Genomic DNA, 27,857 nt, shown 5'->3' on the forward strand with positions numbered 1-27,857 from the left:
TGCAGGTACTATCATAAATTCCAGTAAATTCAATGTGGTATTAAAGGTTATTTTAAGTTATTAACCATTTGTCTACTGTATAATTATACGCAGACTTTATCGTTCACAATTTTCTCCTGAAATTTGCAAAGACCAGTCGTTAGTTTCCCTTCAATTTTTCCATACGGTGTTTCATTACAGAATGAAAGCAGCTAAAATGGAATTCAGGACTGAAGCTCATACTTTTTTAATTAGAGCATTTTGTTCGGTCTGAAAATGTCAGATTGGATTTTCAGCTTTTATTTCGATGATACATGAATTGATTTTGTTCCTAAGTTAAAATCCTTTTACTGACATTCTGTAAACATTGAGTTTCTAATACCCTTAAATGATGTTAAACAAAGAGCCATTAAAGATTTTCTAAGAGCAGGTGACATATCTTTGCAATACTTAATCAATTTTAGTTTTGACAATGTATGAAAATATATAAATCTGTATGATACTACTTGCTCAAGCTTGAGCATGTTCATGTATTTACTTCTTAACTCATGATGATGATATGACTCCAACTATAATGAGTGGGAGATCTAAAACAGATAACTTCAAAATTCACACTGAGGACAAGCAAGGCTTTGTGATTCTAACTAAAAACCAAAAGAACTGTGAATGCTGTAAATCAGGAACAAAAATAGAAGTTGCTGTAACAACTCAGCAGGTCTGGCAGCATCTGTGAAGAAAAAAAATCAAAGTTAATATTTCGGGTCCCGTGACCCTTCCTCAGATTCCCCTAGTTCTGAGGAAGAGTCACTGGACTCAAAGCGTTAACTCTGACTTTTTTTCTTCACAGATGCTGCCAGATCTGTTGAGATTTTCCAACATCTTCTGTTTTTGTTTGCGATGCTAACCTCAGGTGACTGTCTGTGTGGAGTTTCCACATTCTCCCTGTGTCTGCGTGGGTTCCCTTTGGGTGCTCCAGCTTTCTCCCACAGTCTAAAGATGCACAGCTTGGGTGGATTGGCCATGGTAAATTGCCCAGAGTGGCCAGGGATGTGCAGGCTAGGTGGGTTAGCCATGGGAAATGTGGGGTTGCAGGGACAGGAAAGGGAGCTGGGTGGGATATTCTTTGGAGAGTTGGTGCAGACTCGATGGGCCAAATGGACTGTGTCTGCACTGTAGGGATTCTGTGTTCTATATGTTGAAGGGAGACTTAGGAATATAGTGAACGTTTCCCTTGCCTTGGCAAACACCTGTCTCAAAAGGTGCAGGATAGATAGGGAATCAGGCTATGCAATTTCAGAAGACCTTAAATTACTCTTATTTCCTGAGGTGGGCCAATCGGATAGATGGCTCAGGGCTCCAGAGCTGAGGTCAATGTTTAAAACTAAAGAATATAACATAAGATATCCATCCTGTTCTCGCCCCTCACTCTCTATGCCTCATCCATGCCATCACTTGTCAACTTGTGCCAGTCTCCTCCCCCACCAGACCTTGCAAGCCCCACATCCAACCTATGCTTATATTCCCAATCCCATGGAAACTCGTACTCCATGTTTATCTGTCCATTTCACATGGACCCTCATATCCAGTATGCTCCCAACCATCCCCTTGGTTCTTCATAGCCCCATGTGAACTCAGTCCTCCAACTACCACCCTTTATTCCTTGCACTCCATGCAAACTTAAGAATTATCTAACACAGGCATATCTCAGGAGGAAGTTTGGTGGAAAATAATTTTCAGCCTAATGGTGATGTTTCTATTGAAGAGTATCTACTCTCATTGACAAAAAATTGCCTCAGCTAATACTTTATGAAAACAAATCATTCATGTAAGTGCTTAATCCTTAATTCCTTGAACACCTAGCTCAAAAACATTTCCATTAGGAGTTGGAGTTACCCATCATTCAACACCCTGTTGTGGAAATGATTGATTTCCAAAGTCTCGCGCAGCACAAATCCTACAATGTTTTATGTGTACAGGCAGTTTGAAATTTCTAGAACCTCTAAAAAAAAGTCTACACTTTGGTTGTGGCAAGTTCCTTGACATCTTTGCCAGTTCCAATGAGATTATGCACTTTTGTTCACAAGGATGCCTTTACATAACTGCAAAGGGTCCCTTACCTTGACTGAATGCTGCCTTACCTTCACTGAATGATGCAATACATCTCTCAAATGGTACCTTACCTCCACTAAGAAATAGGAAACATTCCTTCAGCCCTCATAACCTCCCAATTCCCCATCACTTCCAACACTTCCCATGTCCCACCCATACTAACCCATGCAACCTAATGCCCTCTACTCACCCTCAGAAACTCCCATAGCCCCCATTCCAACTTAGGACCTACTGCCATCCTCTACCCTTTGCTCCTTTCACCTACCAAACCAACTCGTTTCGTATTTACATTGCTGTGCAACTTTACGGCTTTAATAGTGAACGTGGTAAAATTAGCAGTAACCGTAAGACTTGAGGGGAATATGTTCTTTGACCTTCAGAATGCAGATTTGTATCACATTGATGAAATTCAAAATTCCTTACTATTGGCATGGCTGTTAAAGAGTCCAGAGTGAAATGACTTTACGTAGTCTTAATCTGATTCCCAGAGGGCACTAGTCTATCATTGAAAACTGTCCATAATTCAGCAGTAATTGGTGCTGACTTAGCACTCTCCCTCCAGGAAACCATAAAGAATAGATGGAGTGGGTGAATAAATTGGTGCACTGATATGGTAGAGTAGCTCTCTGTTGCAGAAATCAAAATGATGTCCTACATTGTATTTTACCTACTATATCCAATGAAAATAATTACATTTCACTGAATCCCAACAGAAAAAAAACATAAAATCAAAATCACTATTCACCAGAGGTCAAATAAGTAAAACACAAGCGTGAGTATTAATAGTAATTTTGAAAAGCTGTGGGATTGTAAACAAAAACTGTGATTGCCTTTCTTTTTGCTTTTATCTCACAATCTAAATGGGTGAGGGAGTTATAAAGAATTTATCGAATTATAAAGGAAGAATTATAGAATTTGTAATTTTTTTTTTACTGTGTTCAGGACATCATTTTTGGAAATGTGCTCAGGTTAGTTCATACACCGAAGTAAAAGGAAACCTTTATGACTTGAACTCCCTTTTTGGCTATGAATTATTTATATGAGACATGGTGCAATGGGGTTATTCCTCCTTAGTACTGTCATTCAGAGTATTGAGTGCAAATTCAGAGTTAGGACCGAGACTTTGGAACTTTTATCTGTACTTTCTAGGCGTATGGCTCCTTGCTGAGATCACAGAGTCACTCTGAAGATTGGATGTACACGAATAATTATGTTAAAAGTAATTGTACAGAGAACTTTTTACTCTCATAGAATGGCCGCAGTGGTCATTGTCACCTCCATCAAGAAGAGCACCTACTTCTACCTTCATAACACAGCCTGGTGCTGACCCTACTTCAGCTCGTCAGCTGCTGAAACCTTCAACCCAATGTTCTCCTGGTGGGCCTCCCATCTTCCACTTTATTCATAAACTTGTCTTCATTTTAGACCCAGTTGCTTGGATCTTAATTCACTGTTCGCCTATCACCATTATAGTTACTGCTGGCAACTCCTGCTTTTAAAATTCTTGTTCTTTCCTTCAAATCTCTCCATGGCATTGACCCTCCCTATGGTGTAATCTTCTCTAATACTATAACCATTTGAGTGGTTTGTGTCTCCAATTCCACCCATTTATGTATTTCCAAATTTAATTGTTCCACGATTGTTGGCCATGCCTTCAGCTTTCTAAACTGTCAGCTCTGAAATTCCTTCACTAACTCTCTGTCTGTCTTTCTTCCTTTGTTATCTGCTTTGATCATCTGCCCTTCAATCTTCTTATGTGTCTCAGTGTTAATATTTTGTTTACTAAGGCTCCTGCGAAGCATGTTGGAACACTTTATTATTGAAGACACTATATAAATGCATATTCTGTATCTCTATAAGCAGTGGCCAGAAAGCGCTCAAATGTTGGAGCTATTCCACAGTGGTATATCTTGTACGATTTATTGGGAGGTCAGATCAGCGCATAATGAGGCTTAGGTTCAGTAAGGACACTGTGACTGAAGTGTTGGTGTTTGCATTACAAAACATTGCAATTAAACGTCAGCACTGCCCTTAAGTTTTGTGCCCACAGCATAGGGCCAGGCAACCACAAGTGACATTGCAAGAGTCAATTGTTGTGCTATCTACTGCTACATTAAACATGGTAGCAGCATTAAAGCTTGTTTTGAACATATCATCATGCACTTCAGGAGAAACCAGCAGGGCAGCTACAGAGGCAATGAGAGATTTAAACATTCCTGAGGTATATGACTGTGTGCAAGTCATTCATGTGCCTAGCAACAATTGCTATGCTGTTTTTATAGGAAGGGTTAATTATTCTCTCAGTGTACAACCTTATGCAAGATGTAAATGGGATAACATGCTACAGGACTAATAACTATGATTTTCCAACTGTGACGCAATGGACATAACGTGCCTGTCCGCCAAATTTTCTTGTCTCTGTTTAAAAAAAAACTTTACACTGTAACATAAGATTAAAATTAATGCTCAGATTTATTTTCCACCTACAGAATCCCCTGTGGTTTCACCCCTAATGCAAAAAGGGAGTGGAATACTGAAAGTGGAGTACAATAAAATAATTGCTCCCTACTTGCAGCCAAATCTTTGGAAATGCGACATTCAGAACAGTGAAGCTGTCAACATACGGAGGAAGATCTATAGCTAATGATGCTCCATCATAGTCACAATGTGCAAATTGATGTTATGGGACAATAATAAATCAAGATGGCATTTTGCCCTTCCAATGATACCATCTCCTTTTCTTCTTAGGCAATCCTTCAGCATGAGGATGACTCGCCTCCACTGCAGTTTTTTGGGTTCTGAGATTGTTGATAAATCCAATGTGTGATCAACAGACCCTGTCACGTGTGGGGCATATGGTACTTGAAGAGTTGAGCAGGTTTATGATGCTCTTTCAGATACTTCATTTTCACCTCCATGTGCTTGATATAGTCTTTGTCTTCCTGAATAAACCTCTTCCAATTTGATCAGTCACAAACCAGGATTGGCATAGATGTTGGACATCTTCAATAATGCTTTGAGGTTATCTTTAAAAAGTGTTCTGTTTTCTTATGAATTTACTGCCATGATCAAGTTCTAAGTAGAACATTGGAAATGAGGGTGGGAAAATAATAATGGGGAAGGAAGAAGTGGCAGTGAAGTTAAATAAATACTTTGCATCAGTCTTCACAGTAGAAGACACTACCAGCATTCCAAAAATATGAAAGAAAGAAAGTATAAAAGTGGGAGAGGAAATAAACAAACAAGGTATAAAAAGGAAAGAGGAAAGAATAGCTGTCACTAGAGAAGTGCTATGGAAACTCATAGGGATATAAAATGATAAGTTCCCTGGATCTGAAGGGTTGTATCTTAGTATATTAAAGGAAGTGGCTACAGAGATAGTAGATGTGTTGATAGTAATCCTTCAAGATTTCTAGGACCTTGAAAAAGTCCCAGAGAATTGGAAAATGTAACATCCTTATTTGAAAAGGGAAGGAGATTTTAAAAAAACAGATATTGATATGCCAGTTACCTTAACATCAATGGGAAAATGCTAACATCTATTATAAAGAATATAATAAGTAAAATCAAGCATAGTCAGCGTTGCTTCATGAAGGAGAAATCATGTTTGACAAATTTATTAGAATTTTTTGAGGAAGTAACAAGCAGAATAGGTGAAAGTCTCCAGCACCCTCCACCAGCTCAGATATTGATTCCTCAATGGGTATTTTAGCCAGATTAGAGTCCAGAGCACATGCTGGTTAGCACATCACTGCCACTTCTATATAGGTGACTGAGGAAGAAATGCCTGAGGTGGAAGGCTGGAGACCAGACACCTATTTAGCCCAGGAAGGAGAGGACCTCAAGGTGTCAGTACTTCAGATGGTCAATGAAACTCATGAGCAGATACAGGAGCATAAAGCAAGAGTGTCAGGGGGACTGGGCAAAATGACTCAAAGGTTGGAGGACTCCACTAAAGTTATTTTTACCATGCTGCATCAAGCATGTCAGTGCTTGGCTGCCTCCATTAACAGGCTAAATAAAAACCGAAACAACTGCAGATGCTGTAAATCAGGAACAAAAACAAAGTTGCTGGAAAAGCTCAGCAGGTCTGGCAGCATCTGTGAAGGAGAAAACAGAGTTAAAGTTTCGGGTCCGGTGACCCTTCCTCAGAACACACCGGACCCGAAATGTTAACTCGGTGTTTTCCTTCGCAGATGCTGCTTGACCTGCTGAGCTTTGCCAGCAACTTTGTTTTTGTTCCATTAACAGGCTGCCATGTCCTGCTGACTGTACACACGGACCTTTACCCCATTGCTGCAGTGTCTGGCACTAATGGCAAAGTAGCAGGGGGTCAAGGCACCTTGACCTCATTGTCGGTACCCCTTCCTTACAAGGAGGCAGGGCGTTGTCATTAGATTGTGGGACTGTGTTTTAATAGCGATTGAGATTGGTGAGTTGCGAAAATAACCTCTTTATTGAGCATCCGCAGTAGCACAGTTCGAGGCAGTGATGGAATCTGAAGTACAATTTTACAGTAGCCTTTTTATACGCAGTTCTTACAAACATTAAAATTTTAACATTATGGTGTTACATACTTTGTACACAAAAGTTTTCATGACATCTGTCCTGGGGAAGCAGGAGATGGTTCAAGCACTTGCTAAATGCTGGGTGTTACTCCTAGTGGGATTAGAATGTCTGCCTGGTCTGAGCTTGCATAATTAAGAGGTGTTAGTCCTTTTGTCTTTAAAGTTAGTAATGTTAGGAAAGATCATAGATCATAGAATCCCTACAGTGTGGAAACAGGCCCTTCGGCCCTACAAGTCCACACCGAACCTCAGAGCATCCCACCCAGACCCATCCCTCTATAACCCACCTAATCTACACCTTCCTGCACACTACGGGCAATTTAGCATGGCCAATCTACCTAGCCTATACATCTTTGGACTATGGGAGAAACCGGAGCACCCGGAGGAAACCCACGCAGACACGGGGAGGATGTGCAAACTCCACACAGACGGTCGCCCGAGGCTGGAATTGAACCCGGGTCCCTGGCGCTGTGAGGCAGCAGTGCTAACCACTGAGCCACCGTACTGCCCCAAGATACTGTACCTATATGATCTAAATAAGTGAGATATTATACATGTACTAAGTAAAGGTATAGAGAATACTAAATTGATCTCCCACAGCCGGGTCAGGAGATTTCATTTAATATTGCCGGTTTTGACAGTCCTTATACATTCATTCATGCAGTTTCACAGAAACACTATTTTGATAGTAAGCTTCTTAAAGCGGGATGTGGGGGGAGGGTAGCAGCCCTATTTAATATGTATTTAAAAAGTACGTACTAATGGAGGAAACCATTTGATCTTCTGCAACCTATTCAGGTCCTGAGAGGTGGTTGCCACGGGTTAATTAAAACAATAATCTTTCCATAGTTTCGAATGAGAGATAGAGACATGATAGCAGGGATGGTATTGTGCTGAATAGGGTATGGTATTAACACTTATTCAGGGGTAGCCTTTGATACAGGAACAGGTTTAAACACTGCTTGCAGCATGGAGCGGATAAGAATTGAAAGGTGTAAAGAAACAGTAACGGGTTAGAAGGGATGTTCAATTAGTTTATCTTGTAAGATAAAAATGTACTACAAAAAATGTGGTTTTATGATTGAATGAATGAATGGAAATACGGTATAGTAAACATAGTGTGCTTGTGAGTGAGTTGGTAGAGAAAATTATACTACAATATGTCACAAGGCACTCAGCTGACGGAGAACCACACACAAGATTTGTAGGAATTTGTGTTGGAAACTGTTCCTGTCTAATTTCTATCTGGAATGTGGAAGATTTGGAAACTGCATTTGTAAGAGGTGAGATTAACTAAAAATACATAATAAAATGGGCAATAGCCTAGTGGTATTGTCACTAGAGTATTAATCCAGAGACTCAGACAATGGTCGTGGGACCCAGGTTCAAATCCCAACATGGAAGATGGTGGAATTTGAATTCAACTTTAAAAAATCTAGAATTGAGAATCTACTGATGACCATGAAACCCTTGTCAATTGTCAGGAAAAACCCCTCTGGTTTACTAATGTCCTTCAGGGAAGGAAATCTGTCATCCTCACCTGGTCTGACCTACATGTGACCAGACACACAACAATGTGTTTGACATTCAATTGCTCTCTGAAATGGCCTAGCAAGCCATTCAATTGCTGTAAAGTCTCAAAGAAATGAAACTGGACGGGTAACCAGGCATTGCCCTAGGCACCGGAAAAAACAGCACCAGAAACAGGCCTGTTGACCCTGCAAAGTCCTCCTCACTAACATCTGGGGGTGAGTGCCAAACTTGGGAGAGCTGTCTCACAGGTTAGCCAAGCAACAGCCTGACATAGTCATACTCATGGAATTATACCTTACAGACAATGCCCCAGACATCACCATCACCATTTCTGGATATGTCCTGTCCCACCTGCAGGACAGACCTAGCAGAGATGGTGGCACAGTGGTGTACGGTCAGGAGGGAGTTGCTCTGGGAGTCCTCAACATTGACGCTGGACCCCTTGAAGTCTCATGGCTTCGGGTTAAACATGGGTAAGGAAACCTCCTGCTGATTACCACGTACCATGCCCCCTCAACTGATGAATTGGTACTCCTCCATGTTGAATGACATAGTGTGGGGGGTTTTCAATGTCCACTACCAAGACTGGCTCGGCAGCAGTACTACAGATTGAGCTGCTCAGGTTATAAGGGACAAAGCTGCTGGACTGGGTCTACAGCACGTGATGAGGAAACCAACAAGAGGGAAAAAACATACTTGAACTCATCCTTACCAATCTGCCAGCTGCAGATGCATCTGCCCATGACTGTATCGGTAAGAGCGAACACCGCATAGTCCTTCAGGAGACGAAGTCCCGCCTTCATATTGAGAATAATCTCCATCGTGTTGTGTGGCACTATCACTGTGCTAAATGGGACAGACTTCGAACAGATCTAGATACCCAAGACTGGGCATCCATAACGTGCTGTCGATTATCAACAGCTGCAGAATTGTACTCCAGCACAATCTTTAACTTCACAGTCCAGCATATCCCCCACTCAACCATTACCATCAAGCCAGGGGATCAACCCTGGTTCAATGGAGAGTGCAGGAGGGCATTCCAGGAGCAGCACCAGGCATACCTGAAGATAAGGTGTCAAACTGGTGAAGCCACCAAACAGGACTACTTCCATGACAAACAGGATAAGCAGCAAGTGATAGGACAGAGCTAAGTGATCCCACAACCAACGGATCAGATCTAAGCTCTGAAGTCCTGCCACATCTAGTAGTGAATGGTGGTGGATGATTAAACAGCTCACTGGAGGAGGAGGCTCCAGAAAAATCCCCATCCTCCGTGATGGAAGAGCCCAGCACATCAGTGCAAAAGATAAGGCTGAAGCATTCGCAGCAATATTCAGCTAGAAGTGCTGAGTGGATGATCCATCTCAGCCTCTTCCAGTGGTCCCCAGCATTACAGATAGCAAATCTTCAGCCAATTCGATTCACTCCACGTGATATCAAGAAACAGTTGGAGGCACTGGATACTGCAAAGGCTATGGGCTCTGACAACATTCCAGCAATAGTACTGAAGACTTGTGCTCCAGAACTTGCCGCTCCCCTAGCCAACTCTTCCAGTACAGTTACAACACTGGCATCTGCCTAACAATGTGGAAATTTGCCCAACTATATCCTCTACATAAAAAACAGGACAAATCCAACCCGGCCAATTACCACCATGTCAGTCTACTCTCGATCATCAGTAAAGTGATGGAAGGTGTCACCAACAGTGCTATCAAGCAGCACCTGCTCAGCAATAACCTGCTCAGTGACGCCCAGTTTGGGTTCTTCCAGGGCCACTCAGCTCCAGACCCCATGACAGGCTTGGTTCAAACATGGACAAAAGAGCTGAATTCCAGAAGTGAGGTGAGGCTGACAGTCCTTGACCAAATATGGCATCATGGAGCCTTGGCAAAACTGGAATCAATGGGTATCAGGGGGCAAACTCTCCACTGGTTGGAGTCACACCTGATACAAAGCAAGATAGTCACGATTGTTATAGATCAATCATCTCAGCTGCAGAACATCTCTGTAGTGTCCTAGGTCCAACTCTTCAGCTGCTTTATCAATGACCTTCCCTCCATCATAAGGTCAGAAGAGGGGATTGTTTGCCAATAATTACAGCACCATTCATGATTCCTCAGATACTGAAGTGTTCCATGTTCAAATGCTACAAGATCTAGATAATGTCCATTCTTGGGCTGACAACTGGCAAGTAACATTCGAGCCACACAAATGCCAGGCTATGACCATCACCAACAAGAGATAATCTAACCACCAGCCCTTGACATTCAACGGTGATACCATCACTGAATCTCTCATGATCAACATCCTGTCAGTTACCATTGATTAGAACCTCAACTGGACTCACTACATAAATGCTTTGGCTACAAGAGCAGGTCAGAGGCTGGGAATACTGCAGCGAGTAACTCACATTCTGACTCCCAAAAGCCTGACCACCATCTACAAGGCACAAGTCAGGAGTGTGATGGAATACTCCCCACTTGCCTGGATGAGTGCAGCCCCAACAACACTCAAGAAGCTTGACATCATCCAGGACAAAGCAGCCTGTTTGATTAGCACCACATCCACAAGCATTCACTCCCTCCATCACCGACGCTCAGGAGCAGCAGTGTGTACTATCTGCATGATGCACTGCAGAAATTCACCCAAGATCCTCAGACAGCACCTTCCAAACCCACGACCGCTTCCATCTAGTAGGACAAGGGCAGCAGATACATGGGAACACAGCCGCCTTCACGTTCCCTTCCAAGCTACTCACCATCCTGACTTGGAAATATATCACCATTCTTTCACTGTTGCTGGGTCAAAATCCCGGAATTCCTTTCTTAATGGCATTGCGATTCAACCCACAGCAGGAGGACTGCAGCGGTTCAAGAAGGCAGCTCACCACCACCTTCTCAAGGGCAACTAGGGTCGGGCAATAAATGCTGGCCAGCCAGTGACACCCATATCCTACAAAATGAATAAATAAAAAAATAAAATGAGTACAAATAAGCCTCTAGCCACTTACTGGCATGATTCTCATCTCACCATTCAACACTTTGTTGGTCGATTGGATATTTTGCTCTTGACATCAATAACGTCCTTACTGTCGAGATCACTGAATTTTCTCAATTTTTTCATAATGGGCTATGTTGTTCAGTGGCTGGAAAGTTACTGCCCAATGTTATTTTCCTGTTTCCAAAATGGTTAGGGATGGGAAGTCATTGAAAATTCAAGACTGCCTAATTCCACACCCATAGCATTGTCTCATTTTCACTTCTGCCTCAGCTTATCTGTTGTTGAACCCCTCATCCATATCTTTGTTACCTACAGTCTTGACTACTACAATACTCCTGTAGCTGACCTGCTAGCTGTATTCTCCATAACCTTGAGGTCATTTAAAAATGCTGCATTTATCGTAACCCAGACCAAATCTCATTCACCAATCACATCAGTATTTCTGATCCACATTGTCACCTGGTTAAACAATGCCTCAATTTTAAACTTAAATTCTTTGTTTTCAAATTCCTTGAAGGCTTTTTCCCTCTTATCTCTGTAATCTCTGGGTCTGTAGCCTTCTAAAATCCCTATTGTTCTCTTATTCTGGCCCTTCAATATCCTCAATTTTAATTTCTCCCAATTAGTGTCCATGTTTTCATCTGCCAAGGCCCTAAATGTTTGATAAAGTACAGCAAGGTACTGAAATAAAAACAGAAAATGTGGGAGAAACATAGTCTGGCAACATTTTTGGAGAGACAAAAACAGAGTTAATGATTTGAGTCCAATCTGACTCTTCAACTTTGGCTCCAAAATTCTCTCCTTGAACCTCCTTCCCTCTTTTACTTCTTTAAAGTCATTCTTTAAAACCCAAAAGATGCTTGATGATATGTCTTATTACTTCCTTAGTTAAATTGATGGCAAATTTTGTAAGCTAATTACTCCTTATGATATTTTACAATGTTAAAGGCAATTTTACAGCTACCAACAACTAATATGAAGTGGTCAATGATTTACTTGTTCTATGTTTGTTTTTTTTTCAGTCTGGTTTAAAGAACCTTGTGTACGGAATTGATTGCTTAGGCCTGTGGGTAGCCTTTACAAAGTAAAGTACTAACACTTGACTAAGACTTTTCTTGAAAGGATTTGGGACTCCCTATAAAGTCCATGTATGTTGAAAATCCTGTAAATTCTGAAATGTTCTTAAGTATTATGGATAAAGAATTAGGATTGCAGTCATCAGTGCTTTGTTCTGAGATAAATCAAATATCCATGATATGCAGTGTGGAGCTGGAGGAACACAGCAGGCCAGGCAGCATCAGAGGAGCAGGAAAGCTGACATTTCGGGTCGTGACACTTCTTCAGACCCTTCATTTTCTGAAGAAGAGTCCCGACCCGAAACATCAGCTTTCCTGCTCCTCTGATTCTGCCTGGCCTGCTGTGTTCCTTCAGCTCCACACTGTGTTATCTCAGACTCCAGCATCGGCAGTTCTTACTATCTCCATGATATGCAGCAGATTGATGAATATATTTCAAGAGTCGTTCCCAAATTTCAGCCCAGAGAAACCATCTGTAATTCTCAGGGAAACACCGTTGTCTACGTTCCTTCCTCCTATGCTATTGCACTGCATGAAAGGAGGCCAAATAATACTGTTGAAATCATGAAGTCTTGCATTATTTTAATTTATAACGAACTGGCAAGCCTGTTAGATAACACTTTTAAATCAAACACTGAAGCATTCTAAGTGTCCAAATGAATGCTTTCTTATTTTACAAATGCATATATTTATGAATTATGAGAATTGGAATGTTTGGATATTACTTTGTTACAACTAAATTATCATGTGGTTGTTTGGAACTGGAAGTCAAAAGATTAGAGAAAACTATGATCTATTTGTTGTTTACATCAAAACCAGTGACTTTGGAAAGTTGTATCCAGCAGATTTTTTCTGAGAGATAAAGGTAGAGTTTTATTCCTTTAATTATTTAGCAAAGTGAAAATGCTAATGAATCTCTGCTGCCATTACCTAGCAACAGCTTCTGGACTAAGGAAATGGCTACTTCTTAGTATATGCCGAGAAGCTATGGGGAATATCCGGAGATATTTGCAAGGGCATGCAGTAAAATCTGTCTCCCTCTCTCTCTCGCTTTATCCCTCGCTTTGTCCATAAGAGTCAGTGCTTGAAGATGAAAGCAGCACTTCCTTTATCTCACTTACTGAAGTAGTTTGAAAAAGAAAGGATATTGTTTCAAAAATCAAGACTCTCAACTGCATCACAGCTGAATCTAGTCTGGAGATTTTCCTTTTTTTTGTGATTGTCAGCAACTGAGTCATAGACTGTTACAGCATGGAAAGGGACTCTTCAGCCCATTGTCTCTATGCTGATCTTCAAACAGCCATCTATTCTACTCCCATATTCTACCACTTGACTCAGCTTTGTATGCTATAGTGTTTTGAGTGTTCATCTAAATCATCATTAACTATCTTGAGGGTTAACACCTCTACCATCCTTCTAGGCAGTGAATTCAAGATACCCACAACTCTCTGGGTGATATTTTTCCCTCAAAACCTCTCTGTGTTTCCTGGTCCTCACCTTAAAACTATGGCCACTGGTGACTGACCCCTGTACCTTCTCCTTTTTTACCCTATCTACATGCCTCAGAACTCTGTATACTTCAATCAGATTCCCCCCCAGCCTTGTCTAAGGAAAGCAACCCCAGCCTATCTAAGACAACAAGGTGCAGGGCTGGATGAACACAGCAGGCCAAGCAGCATCATAGGAGCAGAAAGGCTGACGTTTCGGGCCTAGACTCTTCATCAGAAAAGGGGGAGGGGAAAGGGGTTCTGAAATAAATAGGGAGAGAGTGGGAGGCGGATAGAAGATGGATAGAGGAGAGGATAGGTGGAGAGTTTTCACAGCTGAATCGCTCTAGCTCAGGCAACATGCCGATGAATCTAAACTCACTCTCTCTTGTGCAATCATTTCCTTCCTATAGTGTGGTGACCAGAACTGCACACAGTAATTTATCTATGGCTCAGCTGACATTATATTCAGTTCCATAACAGCCTCCTTGCACTTCTATGCAATGCCTTAACCAATAAAGGCAAGTATCCCATGTGTGTTCTTAACAACTTTATCTGACTTTCCTGCTGCCTTAAAGAATCTATGGACATGCACACTAAGACCCCTCTGATCCTCGAACTTTCTAGGGTCCAACCACTCAACATGTATTCCCTTGCCTTGTTAGTCCTCTCAAAATGCCTCAACTCATACTTTCCAGGATAAAATTTCATTTGCCGGTGTTCAGCTAATTTGATCAATCTGTCATTATCATCCTGTAGTCTAAGGCTTTCCTTCTTGCTATTTCACGTGCTACCAATTTGCATATCATCTGCAAACTTATTGATAATACCTCTTACGTTCACACCTAGATCATTAATGTACGTAACAAACAGCAAGGGACCCAACACAAAACTCTGTGACACACTGTTGGACACTTGCTTCCAGTTACATAAACACCCTTTGGCCATCACCCTGTGCTAACTGCCACTAAGCCAATTTTGGATCCAATTTTCCAAATTGCCTTGGATCACATGGGCTTAGTTTCTTAGCCAGTCAGTTGTACAAGACCTTCATTAATGGGAATTCAAAAGAATTGTGAGAAGTCAACTCATTTTTGCCATCTGAATTGGCCCTTGACTGAAGATGAGTTTTTCAATCCCTTTTGTTAAACATTTCCCCATCCACATTAGGTGTGGGGTCATGTATGTCTCTGTCTTATCTGCATATGAATTTCTGTGTGTTTGGAATCAAGGGAGGTATAGTTTAATTCAAAATAACTTAATTGATAACCAATTTGCAACTTGTTTGGGGAATATGTTTGCCTGTAACAAACGTGTTATTTTCGAGTTTATTGAAAAGACTATTTAAGGTCTCTTGTCTGACTTAACACTAATACAGAGAAATGAATTGGCATTAAATAAAAATCGAAAGAACTACAGATGCTGTAAATCAGAAACTAAAACAGAAATTGCTCGCAAAGCTCAGCTGGTCTGGCAGCATTTGTGGAGAGAAATCAGAGTTAATGTTTCAGGTCGAGTGACCCTTCCACAGAGTTCTGAATAAGAGTCACCTGACCCAAAATATTAACTCTGATTTCTCTCCATGGATGCTACCAGACCAGCTGAGGTTTTCTAGCAATTTCTGTTTTTGTTGTTGGTAATGAATTGGCATTGTTCATGATGGAATAGATATTTAAACCTTTGGTATGGCTCGTGGAGTAGTGGGCTTGCTTTCCAGAGCACTCTTCCTACCAAAGTCATTAGAACGATCTGTTCTTGGTATCTCTGCTACAGATGTTATGTGGCCCCCACTGAACTAGAGGAAACTCCAATGTGCTATACATGCTATTGAATTTTTCAACCAAAGCATCCATCTGTAATATTCTGACTGTTGATCTGTTCACATCGTTATTTTAGATATGGACCCATAACATTGGCACTTAGAACACGGAAATGAACAACAAAGAACCATCAATGCTGCTGGCATCAGCTCCTTGCAAGTGTAATTCAAACTACTCTTACTTCTTTGCTGTCTCCCCACTGCCTTGTATCTTCATCTGCTTCAAATATTCATGCAGTTTTTCTCTTAAAAGATTCAATGATCCTTGTCTCAACTACGTATTTAAACCCTGAAACAATACATTTTTCCAGACCACAATGGGCAAACTCCCAAGGGAGGTTAACTACACTATTGAAGTGGCACTGACTCCAGATGAGTTCTTTTTCTCTCCAGATTATGAAAATTAAAGGTCATTGGTTTTTCAAACTTGATAAGTTGCATGCTCACGAAGAAGGTCTCTGATTTGAGGTTAGCAAAGCTGTCTTGAGACCTCAGTGTGTGTTTTAGTTACTTGCTATTATTACTTTTGGCATTGTTTGTCAAGAAATACCATCAAAAGTCTGACTTCCATTCACCTTGGCCAGTTTTGATCTCAATCAACAAAAGCTGAGGAAAGAATTCTAAAATCAGCATGGTGGCTCAGTAGTTAGCTGCCTCATAGCGCCAGGGACCCAGGTTCGATTCCAGCCTCGGGAGATTGTCTGTGCGGAGTTTGCACATTCTCCCCATGTCTGCGTGGGTTTCCTCCGGGTGCTCTGGTTTTCCCCCACAGTCCAAAGATGTACAGGCTAGGTGGATTGGCAATGGGAAATTGCCCATAGTGCCCAGGGATGTTTAGATTAGGTGGGTTAGACATGGGAAATCAGGGGTAGGATAATGGGTCTGGGTGGGATGCTCTTTGGAGGGGCGATGTGGATTTGTTGGGCCGAATGGCCTGTTTCCACACTGGTAGGGATTCTATGATTCTATGAAAATCAGGCGATGAGGGGAGCATGCTCCCTATCTTCCCAAAATAATGACTCAACCACATGTAGCTGAAGGTTTCCCATGACAGAAAGACTCTCAGTTTAGTTTAAGACAAAGCCCATTCTCAGAATGTTCATTCGGTTAAAATATATTCTGAAACCTAAATATTAATATCCAAACAGTTGGTTAGCAGGTAAACAAAACCTTTTTTAGTTTAATTTATGTTTGAAGTTTGTATTTCACAGATGTGATATCCTAGTTACCTAGATACAGGAACACACAGATTCTTGTGTACAGATACACATTAGCATTGCATTAATTAGTTATTAGGAATTTTAATGTTTTGAGGGAACATTCTAACATTGAATTTCATTTGAATAAAGTGTAAAATCCATCTCGGTCAAATACAGTTTATCAATTGTTTAAATCCCAAATGGAAACAATGCAAATCAGCAGAGTGGATCTGTTGTGGTTTTATTTGACATGGCTACGAGCAGGACATTCTATTGCAGATCCATCTGCCTGTAGTTATTGCCCATCTAGAGCTTGGATTGATACAGGATTACTAACCAAAATGTCCAGTGCTCTCGTCAATTTAGTGGTAAGTGCATACACTGTCTTAGGTCATAAACCTGGTTCGATAGCCTGTAGACATTTACTTTCCAGTCTTAAACATCAAAATTGGATGAGCTGCCGGACGATTGTCAGCGTCAATAGGTCTGAGTCAGTGCCTTTAGAAAAGGAGGGAAAAATGAAAAGCAACAATTCAAACTTGACCGTGAAAACGGCTAAGGGTTTTTGTATTTAAATCAAGTCGTTTTGTTACTTGGACTTGTAGTACTGTTTCCATTATTTACTCTATGACCAGGGGTTATATTGGAAATTTGTCCTGTTGTTCAGATCATGTGTAGCAGCTCATTCATACCTAAGAATTAATTAATGATGAGTTTAAAAGAAAGGATTAGGTCATTCAGCTTGAATCTGGACCATTTTTAAGTAAAATATATGGGGTATGCATGATGAGTATTAAAAGTTTGTTGGTAAAATTAATATTATTGTGAATATACAATTAGGATTGCCACATAATGAAATGTAGGAAATCCCAATGGATGTTGTTATAGTGCTGAGGCAGGCAGAAGAAGACAGCTAGATTTGAAAACAATTCTTTTGAAAAATTGGAATTTGCAGAAATATGAATGATTTGTGGTTTAGTTCTATTGAGTTTTGGGTATCATTTTCTCTGCGTAGATAAATATTAAATGAACTCATGCACTAGTTCTCATTTACACCATACAGAAATGACATAATTTTCAGTAACAATGGAACCCAAACTGGATAACGTTTGCTACTCATCCCTGAAGTAATTTCAAATTAGCATCTATCCAGAAAATTAGTTCATCAGCTTTTTGGCATAAGCAATGAAATTGCCAATAAATAAAGGACACACCAGTGAGCTTTGGTCATTTTAATTCAGCTACATTTAAGTGAATTTTCTGACTATGTTCTCATGATGAGAGTTATCTGGGTTTATGTGGAAACATTTAGAAGACAAATTTGAATCAGCAATTTGCAATACAATGATAGTGCAATTAAATACGCCAGTACCTGAAGCACATGCTGTACCACTGAAACGTTTGCAGCCTAAAAATGTTCTGGCGCCAAGTCCTATATTCATGCCTAAACTCCTTAATTGGCAGGCAGGAAATGCGTGTTTATTAAGATATAGAGTTCTCACTGCATTGATGAAAACTAGGATCATAGCAGAGATTCATGGCAATGCTCACCAATCCCAGTGATGGCACTTGTAATAATTTCAGTCCCAGTCCCTCCAGATCACTCAAATTCAAATTACTGCCAGTCACATCCCTCTTGGATGTACCCCTTTCCCTTTTTAATCATTTCCCTGAGGCCCATCACTGATGATATAATGGCCCATTCTACCAGCCCTGTCTTCCAATGAGTTGCCTTGAGGAATGTCTATTCAATGGTTCCAGTTCACAGTTTTCATAGATAATGAGGTCCAAGGCTTAATATTGTATTCACCTCAGGCCTATCTAACAGGCGGGGGGATTGTGCTCTGTACTCCATCAATGCACATCTGCTCTGTTAGGTGGACATAAAAATTCTATGGAACTTTTCAAGCTAGCGGGCAAATCCTCCTCAGTGTCCTGGCAAACTTTTATCAATCAAATAATAAATAATCAATAAAATCAATAATGAAGCCACCATCTCATTTCTTTTCATTAGATAATACTATAGCTGTAAAATGCTTTGAGATGACCCAAGATTGGGAAAAGAACTTTCTAAATGTAGGTTCTCTCCTTGCATTTGCATACAAAATTCTAAGAGATAATTCATTAGCTATGAATTACTCTGGAACTTTTATAAGGTGTGAAAAGGATGTTTCGTAATCCAATGTCAAAACAAGTTCTATATTTGTCTACTATTGTACTTTATATTTTTTTTTGCTGATATCCACTCATGCTATCTTAGTCTTTATAATTTCTTTTCTTATTTGTTTTCCATATTCTTCACATTGATCATGCTATTCATTGTTTCAAGGTATTTATTTTCCCTGTAAATGCTTTCTTAATTTCAAATTCGATCTAATCTTGCTACTCATGCATGAAACACTGCCTTTTGATTTCTTTCCCCTGCTGAAGTGTAAGTGTTTTGTTTCCTTTCTATTTCTTGTGTAAATATTGCCATTGCTGATTTCATGGTTTCCTAATATTTCCTTCCATTTAATCTGGGTCATGTCTCTTTCTTATCTTGTTGTAATTTGCTTTGTTTTTATCCAGCCAAGTACCCTTGTTCTTGATGTTTCATTATTCTTTTTTCTATTATTATATTGAACTTAATTTTGCTGTGATCAATGTTCTTTTATTTGTAGGTTGCTGCTTGTTCTGCTTCATTATTCAGAATCAAATCAAGTACTTCTTCCTTATATGTTTGAATAGAAAGAACCTTAAGCCTACGTAACTTTCACTACAAGCAAATTTGCTGTACCAGTTTATTTTTGATAACTAAAATAATAGTTATTTTATTAACATGTCTCCTTATTTCTGTGCAAATTTCTCTCTACTGTCTCTTCGTCTTCCTCTAGTCACTTAGAAATCATTGTTTGTTTCATTTACCTGTTTAAATCCTCGTGCTCCAGTAAAATGATATTTTGGATCAACATTGACCCTTCCTTTCTGTCTTCTGTAAGTATCATATCCGAGAATCTTTAATTGTGAAATAAGTCACTAAGCCAACTTGATAATCACCATGTAAAAGTGTTGCAATAAAGAACGATAGGTTTATTTAGTTAATTACATGCTGTGTTAGTGAAATGTGTCCTGTTTAGATGGCAATGTGAGAGAGGCATGATAGAAAAGCTGAAGAGATATGTAAGCTCGGTGCTTAAATGATGACTGATTTTCACAATGTGTTTATTTTTAAAGTCTTACTGAGTCATCGATCATGTAGCCAGGGGTATAAGAAAAGGCAGCTGTAATTTTTTTTAAGAACGGAATTGGGATGCTGTGCTAGGAAATGATCTTCCAAAACGAAACGGCAGAATTTAATGTTGGCAATGGAAAGTCTGCCCATCAACTAGATAACCAGTGAGACCTCATTGTCACTGTTCTCTGGGAGGGCTAATATTATTTTGGAACAATCAGGTACTTATCTGGGCAGCATCAGGCCTCTTGTCGGATTAAGCACCATGCAGGGTAGAAAACCTGGAGTGCTGAGGCCCGTAACTCTCTGATACCCAAATTGGAATCCTATCATGGCAGATGGTGGAATTTGAATTGAATAGAATCTGGAATTAAAAGCCTAACAGAGTCATGGAGTCATACAGCATGGAAACAGACCCTTCAGTTCAACCAGTCCATGCTGACCATGTTCCCAAACTAAACCAATCCCGCCTACCTGCATTTGGCTCACATCTCTCCAAACCTTTCCTATTCATGTACGAATTCAAATGTCTTTTAAATGTTGTAATGAACCCGTATCCACTACTTTCTCTGGCAGTTCATTCTACTCTCAGTGTAAAAAAAGTTGCCCCTTGGGTCCTTTTTAAGTCTTTCTCCTCTCACCTTAAAAATATGTCCCCTAGTTTTGAACTCCTCCACCCGAGGGAAAAGTCCTTTGCTATTCACCTTATCTATGCCCCTCTTGATTTTATAAAATTCTATAAGTCCACCCCTCATCCTCCTATGCTCCAGTAAACAAAATCCCTGCTTTTCCAGTCTATTTTTTTTATCTCCAGCCCTTCATTCACGGCAACATCCTTTTTCTGAATCCTCTCCAGTTTAATAACCAAGTTGGCATTGCATTTTCAGATTCACATGGCACTACTCCTGGCATGTTTCTTGTATACTCCTCTCTGCACCAGAATTGGTCTTCTGGTTTGATGATGGTGGTAAAGTAAGGGTTATGCCAGGGGTCATCAAATTATAGAATGTGACTGAGGACAATTCTGCTGCTATTTGATAGATCTTAGAGCATCATCGATTGCCAGTTTTGCACTAGAAGTTCTATAAAATTGGGCTCATTTGATTTTAAAGGTTTAGAATGACGGACACCACTGACACTAAACTGCTTTTCATTGTATGTGAGGTTAAATCTTTCTCTTCCAGAATAATATTCTGTTACAATGCATCACACGTAGGGGGCAGCAATACACTTCCCTGATACCTGAAGCAGCTGACTTATGAAAACTTCCCTATGTGAGACAGTTGCTGAATAAAGTATTACTACCACAGCAATTGTGAGGGAATTATGCAATGATATGACCACATGACTGCGTCGCATATTATGATCTGAGACACAAGCATTAAGCTTTGTTCAAATTGTTGATCTCAATGAGAAATCATTCCTTATGTTAAAATAAGTTTCTGAGATGAACACAACATGCCTTGCATTAAAAATCAATGTTTTTTTCAATTGTATCTTTTGATTGCTCCAGTAGGTAAATCAGTCTGAGATACCTTCCTTTCACTAGAATGCTAAATTCAACCTTCTTCACTGATGCATTGAGGTTACCACAGTTACAGTAGTTATTTAAAGATGGTTTGATAATGCCAACCATGCTGGTTTCACTACAAGGTTAAAACTGATGTATTAGTTGGATGGTTAACATTTAGCTCTTAGGCCACAGTAAGACAGTAAGTTAAGCAACATCACCAACAAACTGCCCGATCATCCATTAGAAGCAATAACAGTCAATATATACATCCTGTCATGATTAATATAAAATATGGATCATTGAATTTTGAGTTACGTTGTCTGCTTTAATATGTGCGACTTTCATGGACTGAAATAGTTTTAAGAAGGAATCAAAAATGCTGACTTGAAATGGCCATGGGCATCACCTAGCCACACAAGTGGCCAGGTTTCAACACGTATTAGATAAGAGACAACCAAGCTGAAATTAACATTTTATGCAAAAAATGAAATCAATCAGCAAGCACCCCCACCAAGAGAAGTGATTTACATTTTTTTTTCTTTATTCATTCATGGGATGTGGGTATCACTGGCAAGACCAGCAGTTGTTGCCCATTCTTAATTACCCAGAAGACAGTTAAGAGTCAACCGCATTGCCGTGGGTATGAAGTCATATGTAAGCCATACCAGGTAAGGATGGCGGTTTCCTCCCATAAAGGACTTTAGTGAACCAGATGGGTTTTTCCAACAATCAGCAATGGATTCACAGTCATCATTAGACTCTTAATTCCAGATCATTATTGAATTCAAATTCCACCATCTGCCTTGGCGGGATTCAAACCTGGGTCCCTAGAACATTGCTTGGGTCTCTGCATTGACAGTCTAGCAAAAATGCCACTAGGCCATTGCCTCTCCTACGACAGAAGATACATGCTTGAAGAAGCATGAATTAATAAGGAATAATCGGCATCGTCAAAGGAATGTCATGTCTGAGTAAACTAGTTGAATTTTATGACAAAGTTCTCATGTTGGAGATGAAGCTTTACCTAAAATTAACAAGGTTCTAAACGTAACTTCTACATATGGGATGCACAAACAAGCTTGTTCTTCAAAGAGCTGCTTTCGGCAGAGAACAGAAAGATGAAACTAAGGACACAGCACTGAACACAAGTTGAGAATGTTCTCTCTGTCTCTCAAGAAGAAAAACTTCACAGTGATAATTTTAAAAAATCACCAGGACACTGAGAACTTGAGGAATAAATGAAATATTTACTCCTGCTGAAGGTCTGAGACACCAACTAAACAATTGTGGTTCCAGCTAATTTTACACTTCAGGAACACTCTAGTAACTTGAAACTGTGTACTTCTTTATTTCTTTTACACTCACGCTATCAACTTTGCTTTGTGAGGGTCCAAAAAATTAGACGAAGGATGTATGCTTGATGTTGTCTCTTTATTATTTTTCTCTGGATTATTACTGTAGTAATAAATTTGCTCTTTATTTCACTTAAGTAGATCTTGTCATTGACTCCTTATTGTTTCTGGTGAAATCAGTTAATTACGTTTAAACTGGGTAAAGGTATAGCTCTGCACTATAAAGAAGACAAAGCTTTGTTGCAACAGAGGAGAAATGAGTGGAAACCAATTCATCCCTCCTCACCTGGTCAAAACAGTACTAAGAACATTATCTCAGAAACTGACCACAGTCTCTCAGTCCTTCTCAGACCTGGGTGTGCTGCTAGAGGACCAGACGATACTTGCTTGAAGAAGCATGAATTAATAATGAATAGTCGGTGTGGATTTGTCAAAGGAACGTTATGTCTGACTAAAACTAGTTGAATTCTTAAAATAACAGAGAGAGGTGATTAAGATTATAGAGTAGGTCGTATATATCTATACTAGATGTTTGATAAATTACCACACAATGGAATAATTCAGAAAATAAAAGCAAATGATATTGAGAGGATAGTAGTAACTTGAGTATGTAATTGGATAAGGGACAGGAATAAGAAAGTAAGAGTGAATGGATGTCTGGAGAGAGGTAAACAGTGGGGTCCACAAGGCTCAGTGTTGCTTTTCTTGTTGTCTATAAACTGACAGGAGCAGGATCAAGGGAGTACATTTTTGAAGTTAATGAATGTTAAAGCAAAACTTAGCAAAGTAGTAAATAGTGAGTGGACTTTGGGAAGGCATAGGCTGATGAAATGGACAGATGCTATTAAATGTAGTTAAGTGTAGATGACGCCCTTTGACAGAAACATGACATGCAGTGCAATCCAAATAGTGCCTTTGAGTGAGCTGCGAGAGCAGAGAGAGCTGGGATTGAATCATCACAAACCTTTGAAGGTCGTAGAAGAGTTGAGAAAACATGAAAAAACAGGGATAACACACAAAATCGCTATCGATAGGCCTCAAGTGGAGTATTGTGTTGTGATTCTAGGCACTGTACTTTAGGAAAGGTGGCAAGGACACAAAAGTTTTACCTTAGGATGACATCAAGGATGGGGAAATTTAGATCTGTGGGAAGAGTAAAAATACTGGGATTGTTCTCCTCAGCACAGAGGTCAAGATCTAATTTTGATGTTCAAAATTATGAGGGATTTTGATTGGGTAAGCAACAGTTTCTTCTGGCAAACTGGTGGATAATCAGAGGTCATTAATTTAGAATAATGTGCAAAAAGTAGTAAATAGAAAATGAATAGAAATTATTTCATAAAGAGTATTATTATTCCTTGGAATGCATTAACTGAAAGGATTGTAGAATCAGATTTTATAGGAACTTCCAGAAGCAAAAAGAACCTTTATTTAATAAAAAATATTTTGCAGGCCTGTGGGAGAAAGCTGGATTGTAAAACGATATTAAACAGCTCTTTCAAAGATAGCCAAATGGCCCCCTTCTGTGCTGTGAGATTCTGTGATTGTAAACAACTTCAATAATATCTTAAGAACGTAACATAAGAACATAAGAACTAGGAGCAGGAGTAGGCCATCTGGCCCCTTGAGCCTGCCCCACCATTTAGTAAGATCATGGCTGATCTTTTTGAGACTCAGCTCCACTTACCCGCCCACTCACCATAGCCCTTAAATCCTTTACTGTTCAAAAATTTATCTAGCCTTGCCTTAAAAACATTCAGTAAGGTAGCTTCAACCGCTTCACTGGGCAGGGAATTCCACAGATTCACAACCCTTTGAGTGAAGAAGTTCCTCCTGACCTCAGTCCTACATCTGCTTCCCTTTATTTTGAGGCGATGCCCTCTAGTCCTAGTTTCACCTGCTAGCGGAAACAACCTCCCTGCCTCCACCTCATCTATTCCCTTCATAATCTTATATGTTTCTATAAGATCTCCCCTCATTCTTCTGAATTCCAATGAGTATAATCCCAATCTACTCAGTCTCTCCTCATAATCCAACCCTCCCAACTCTGGAATCAACTGAGTGAATCTCTTCTGCACCCCCTCCAGTGCTAGTATATCTCTTCTCAAGTAAGGAGACCAAACCTGCACACTGTACTCCAGGTGTGGCCTCACCAGGACCCTATACAGCTGCAGCATAGCCTCCCTGTTTTTAAACTCCAACTCGTCATAATTTTTTGATTCCCGTGAGGATCCACAAACCAATATAACCAAATTTAGCAAATCATTGCCAAATGATGAAATTACTAGTATAATTTCAAATTTTGCATTTTTTTCTTGAGTATGAAACGGAGTTGACGTAAATTGCAAAGAAAGTAAAAGAAAGTAACAGGCAACTTACAATTGGTACAAACTATAAATAACGTGGAAATACTGAAACAACAGAGACTCCCTGACTACTAGACAGTCCAATTGGCCTGTATGAGAACTGCTGGACTGGATGCTTGGCATAGCCTCATTGCACAACAGTCACACTGTTCTTCCAAATGGAATTTCAGTCCATTTCCTTTAGCCAATTCTCTGTAGGCAACATTTCTGTTTAACAGGATTCTGCCAATGTATCTTCCTTGTGTGTACTTCTTTCCAAAACCTTCTCATTTCTCCTCTCCAACTCTTCTGTTCGTGTTTCTCCTTCTGTGAGCCACATGATATTTGTATTTTAAATATGTTCCTGTTGGTACTGCTTCCAGGATGATAATCACCAAGTTACATCTGTTGTATGTGTACCTTTCCTTTAAGAGAGTTCATCTTTAAAGATTTCATGTGCTGTGTGTACACAATGTTGTGGTTTTACCTACCAATTAGTCTACTGTGGCTTTACAAACTGCTCACAGAGAAATCTGTTGGTTGCAGTAATGTCTACTTCATATTTTATAACGTTATGTACTGTTTAAATAAACGGAGCTATTCCTCGACAAGGTTATTGGTTGTTAAATTCACTCATTAACATGACAACGTGGACCAATATTAATTATTATCCAAAAAAATTACAACTGATCCATTTACAAATGATACAGCCTTCTTTAAAGCCCTTTTGAAACATTTTTTAAAAAATTACAGATTACCCAAAGGTTCTAAAGTATTTACAGATTTTCCTTGCTGTTTCTGCTGAGTCAACACATTAAACTTTTTTGTATGAGTTGGGATTTGGCTTGTTTTGTTATTCTTTATGCTTTGGTTACCTTAAATGATGAATGCAACATAATGTATAGTAATAACCAATGACTCATGTATCTCGATGTTTTCTCCCTTCTGTGAGAAGTGCAAGCATATTGTTTTTTTTCGTAAATGTGTCTTTAGAGTCTGTGTTTTTTCATTTATTTTCTAATATTCTTACCATGCTACAATGATGGTATTAACATGAAGGTAGTATCGTATGTGCCTTGGGTGTAAATGTCATCCTGGAGTTACTGTGGAGTTAGATTAAACAATTCATAAACTGGTAACTGGATTGCTTTGCTCATATGGCCAGGTCCTCAGTGTCCTGGTGATTTGCAATTTAAATGTTTCAGGTTCCAATGTACTGAGATTGGACATTTATAAATAATGCAATAGCTTTTTAAAATGTGAACATAAATAAAGAATTGATTTTGTGTTCTGCAGAGCCAAATGAGAATAACCCACAGTGGACAACACCTGATTCAGTCACTGTTTAAAGCTTCACCTGAACCTAGATCTTGTATTTAGAACAATGCTGTTCCTAAATGTCTAGAGCTGCCAGGTTGGTGTGTACAGTAATGGATGAACATCTCAGTCAACTTGCTCTGACAGTGGGCAGACCAGCTGAGGCAAACAGACCAGTTAGTTAGTCAGTAAGTATTGCCCCAAGAATGGTAAATGACATTGAAGAAAAGAAAATGTTAATTACAAAATATCAGCAACAATCATTAGATAGTACAGAATTTGAATAATGCTGAGAGGAGAGACATGCTTTCAAAGCTTTTCAGCCTGCACTTATCAGGACAGACACAAGAAGGCCACATTTCAAATTTTCACAATAACATAATATATAGTACAATTGGTTATCTAGTTGACACGGATGGGTCAAAGTGTTAACATTGAGAAAGGAATGAGCAAGACTAAGCTTTGGAAACTCCAGGATAATTCAAAAATGGAAGTTTAGAAGGCTTGAATAAGTTCCTTTCATTTGCTGAGAATGGGTTCTGGCATAGTGTACAAAAAGCTCATTTATGCTTGCCAGAAGCAACACTCATCAATATGCAGTGACCTTTTCTTGGCAAACTCAGTTTAATGATTACATAAAGGAATGACTGGAAAAATTGTTGGGCTATTTTATGAGCGTGTAACCCTCAGCAAAAATAGAGGGCCATACACTCAATGGAAAGGCATTGAAGGACGGGAATAAAAGAACAGACCTTGGAATCTAAATATGTAGACAATGTCTGTGGACAGAATGCAGAGTTAACATTTTGGGATCAGTGATCCTTCTTCAGGACTTCTCTCTATAAATACTGCCAGACCTGCTGAGTTTCTCCAGCAATTTCTGTCTTTGCCTCAGATGTCCAACATCTGCAGTTCTTTGTTTTACTGTATGTAGATGATGTGTTCGTTTAGCAGTTCTCGTGTTCCTCCACCATAATTTTTCTGCAGGTGTGGCATGAATCAGTTTGAATTTCAGAGAACTGTGAGTATAATTCCTTAAATGCCTAACTACAGCTAAATAAAGGCATAAAAACAATTTTGGGAATTATAAATAGAACATTGACTACGACATAGAGAAGTAATGAAAGATTTGAAAATATTGTTTAGGTTAGTTGAATGTCTGGATGACAGGTCCATTATGGAAACAACATTAAAACAGTCAGCAAATGCTTCAGAATGACATAGGGAATGATAACCTCAAGCTGGGTAGAGTGAAACAGACTATTTCCACAACAACAAAAAGGATATTTCACAAGAATTGAGTTTTTTTTCTCTATTATAAAGGTTCTTCAAGTTACATTTATCAGACA

This window comes from Rhincodon typus, chromosome 26 (assembly GCF_021869965.1).
Source record: "Rhincodon typus isolate 14 chromosome 26, sRhiTyp1.1, whole genome shotgun sequence".
Lineage (NCBI taxonomy): Eukaryota > Metazoa > Chordata > Chondrichthyes > Orectolobiformes > Rhincodontidae > Rhincodon > Rhincodon typus.